Raw genomic sequence first — 3909 nt, 5'->3', positions numbered from 1 at the left:
GTTTTAACATAGAGGAAATAGACAATACCTGATCTGATAAAAAAGGAAGTGCGTCAACTTTATGAACTCTGACTACAAGTCTTCTTGAAGTTGTTCGATTTGTTGGCCATTGATAGTTATTACTTGCGATCCTCTCAATAATCTCATAAGCATCATTATAAGACTTAGACAAAATTGCACCATTTGCAAAAGCATCTACCATCAATCTTGTATGTGCATTGAGACCATTATAGAATGTCTCCAACTGGATACAATGAGGAATCCCATGATGAGAACACTTATGAAGTAACTCCTTGAATCGCTCCCAAGCCTCATACAATGACTCGTCATCCAATTGTTGGAAAGTTGTGATCTCGTTCCTCGCCTTAGTGTTTTTGCTAGGCAAGAAATACTTAACCAAAAATTTCGCTGCTAATTCTTGCCATGTAGATATAGAACTTGGTGGCAATGAATTGAGCCATGCCTATGCTCGATCTCACAATGAGTATGGAAACAACTTCAACCTCAGTGCTTCTTCAGTCACACCAGCTATCTTGAATGAATCACTCACCTCCATAAACAATCGAAGGTGGAGATGTGGATCTTCCGTGGGCATACCACTGAATTGGCCCGCCATTTGGAGCATTTGAAATATCACTGGTTTCAATTCAAATTGGGTTGCCTCAATATCTGGCCTTCTAATTGTTGGATTTAACTCACTAAAAAGTGGCACAGTATATTTTCTGATCTTCGATCCCTATCATCGGCAATGAAGATGGGATTTAGTACATGATCGGCTTCATTACCTTGGTCTTGATTCTGATTTCCAAGATCCATCTCGACTTTTCATTGAGTTGTTCGTTTACGTCTTCTTTGTCTGAAAGTTCACTCAATTTCAGGGTCTACAGGAAGTAAATCGATAATTCGATCTATGCTTATAAACACCTGAAAAAAAATCAAAAAATTAAAAAGAATAAGTTAGTAATGTTAGAAATAAACCAAATTGGAAGTAAATAATTTCACAAAAAAAATTACTATGGCAACAGTTAACAATCCCCAGCAATGGCGCCAAAAACTTGTAACGTGTAGGTTTGTGCTAGTGTACACAGTTGTTATCAAGTAATAAGTAAGTATCGAGTTATTGTCTCCACAAGGATTGTATTTGTGTTAAATCACTTAATTGTAAAAGTATACTAACACCTTGGTAAATAAAAACACAATATGGTAGAGAAGTAATTATTAAAATTAAATATATTAAACTAAATACAATGATCCTAATGCTAATTATCCTAGCAAACTATATGAATGAAATAGATTTTAGCAAAATTAAACACAATTTGCAACAATTATAACATAAATAAACTAGGACAAATACTTTAATTAAACTCAATATATTATCAACATGCTTAATAACATTTGGAAAAATATTCCATGGCAACTCGATCTTTCATGAGTTTGGAAACCACATTAGGCCCTTTCGAAATCCTTTACTTAGTAAATAAGCATTTTACTGATTCTTATTTACTAAGGGTTTCTTAGCATTCATGTGAGGTAATAGGGACGTGTTAGGTTAGAAACATTTTAATCACACAAATCTAAAAACTATGCAGATAACAGAGCTTGGTTAGAGTTGTTATGCAACCTACAATTTAATCAGGTTAGGATCTAAACTGAGAATGCACATTTCAATTATGTGTCCACTAGCCATCATCTGGTTAGGATCACTCAGCTAATTCAGGTGCATTTTAATCACGTATGAACGAAATATAGACTTGATTTTAATTGAAAACATGATTGATTGAGGCACAAACATTATAAGCATGAATCAAAAAAATATTATTTAATCAAAGCAATCACCCTAGCTTAAATAAAATTAATCTAACATTATTGTAAGCAAGAACAAAGAACACATAGCAAACATTTTTAGATTAAATTAAAGAAAAGAAAGATTAAACCTAAATCAGGGTGGCTATCACCCAAGTTTTTGACCGACGAGGTTCCTTCATTCCTTTGCTTTGCTACTTTGTTGATGGCTCTCCAAGGTGGCCGACCAAGGGCTCTTTAAGAGGATTTAATTGTTAACATCTCTATGTAGAGATTATGCTAGGCATGGGAAATGGAAAATGCTAAGAGAATTGAGAGAGAAGAGAGAATGATGATGGATGAGGGATAATGAATAAGGGAATGAATGGGTCTTATTTATAGGTTAAGAGATGTGGGTAGTTTGCTAAAACTAGTTGGGTTTAGTCTCTTCACACTTCTTCTATGAGTGGCCAGCCAAATTAGTGGAATTTGAGCTGATTTTTACTTGATTTTTAAGCAATTTAAATGCCATAATAACTCAGGACTGAGACTCGATCCAATGTAAATCTTCGAGCAAATCTCTAATTTCTTCAACAATGCAAGGACCTTGTGTAATTAAACAAAAAAATGGTTTAAATGGACAGCCATGTGTAGTCGAATTTGGGTTGGCTTGGTCTTCAATTTGGACGGTTTTTGTAATCCAACAAAGCTATCAGACCTGTCCAAAATAAATCAATAAGTTAAAGGACCAAAGAATAAAATTTATCCAATTTAAATAATTAATTACAACCCAAATTATTAATGAAATATTTAAAATGATTTATTAAATATAATTTTATATTTTATTATTTAATTTAATCATGGATGGCCTGTTTATGTCTTAAAAATGTAATATGTAAAAATCAATATAAAATAAGCCATTTTATGCATGAAAACTATATAATAAAGCATAAAAATTCATTTTAATAATTTCTATGTCTTAATTTCATATTTTCACATATTTCATTAATTTATTAAACAATTACTTAGTTTTAACAACTAATTTAAGTAAAAGGTGATAAATTACATAGGAAAAATCCTATATATATTTCAATTTACATGGGATTAGTCAAGTCTATACGCATATTTTAAAAAAGGGTTTGTTGTAATATCCTCACCCAACCCATTTGTTGAATCTGGGTGAGGAATGCCACAATTGGGTCACGTTCGTCTAATTACTAAATTCATAACTTAATAACTTAAGGGTAAATTTAATATAATAATTAATTATTATTCCTTATAGCAGAATCTTGCCACAAAGGCTTCCTTTTAATAAAGATAGCAACAAAGGATTAATTTCACAAAAATTGGTGTTTTTGAATTTAGGGATTCATCTAAACTTATCGTCGTGAGGTTTGCCACTCATCATCTGGTACTCACCTAACTGTCCTTTAAATCGTTTCTATATGATACCAAAGCCCAGCAATGGTCTTGCACTATATTGTGTATAGAGTGTCATGGACTTTTCCTTTTGAACATTCATGTTTTTAGTCTTGACGGACCCCTTTAGATGACTCCGAAGACTAATATAGACAATTCATGCAGACTCGTACTTGACAGACTCATTCACATGTGACTTACTTATGATAGACTCTTTCACAACAGACTTGTTCATATCCTGAAAAAACACATAAACACACTTTACTCATTCAGACACATTAACCATTAACCTTAGAGTTCATATCCATATTCCACACGAATCATTCATGCAAGTTCATCATACATACATTTCTAACAAAATCATCACATCACGCATTTTTAGCTAATTTTCACAGAAGGTCATAACATGCATAAAACATTTGCAAGAGTCGACTTAGAGACTTACCTATTAACCTTAATAACAACTTGGGCTCCATTTCTAATTTCTACTTAGAGATTCCAACGATCACTACCTTGGTATGAAGGAATCACCAATAAAGCTTAGGATTTCTACTCTACTATAAGTGTAACGCCCCGATTTTTGGGCCTAGAAGTATTAGGCCTTGAGTCTGGGTTCGGGTGGAAAATGGCTCGAATAATTTGGATGTTAATATTATTTCGTATGTTTAGTTTAGTAATTAAATAAATTACGAAGGGTTTATGGTGTGA

General features: G+C 32.8%; 1 non-coding gene across 1 annotated transcript; it reads left to right on the top strand.

The window, feature by feature from the left end:
* The first annotated feature begins 260 nt into the window (after nucleotides 1-260).
* Nucleotides 261-366, top strand: LOC128292224 (small nucleolar RNA R71). The gene has a single exon (XR_008282208.1). It is a non-coding gene; the product is annotated as a small nucleolar RNA R71 (small nucleolar RNA).
* Nucleotides 367-3909: the final 3543 nt, after the last annotated feature.

This window comes from Gossypium arboreum, chromosome 4 (assembly GCF_025698485.1).
Source record: "Gossypium arboreum isolate Shixiya-1 chromosome 4, ASM2569848v2, whole genome shotgun sequence".
In the NCBI taxonomy this organism is placed as follows: Eukaryota; Viridiplantae; Streptophyta; class Magnoliopsida; order Malvales; family Malvaceae; genus Gossypium; species Gossypium arboreum.
Note: the sequence above shows the minus strand (reverse complement) of the source record. Positions and strands in the feature narration are given on the sequence as shown.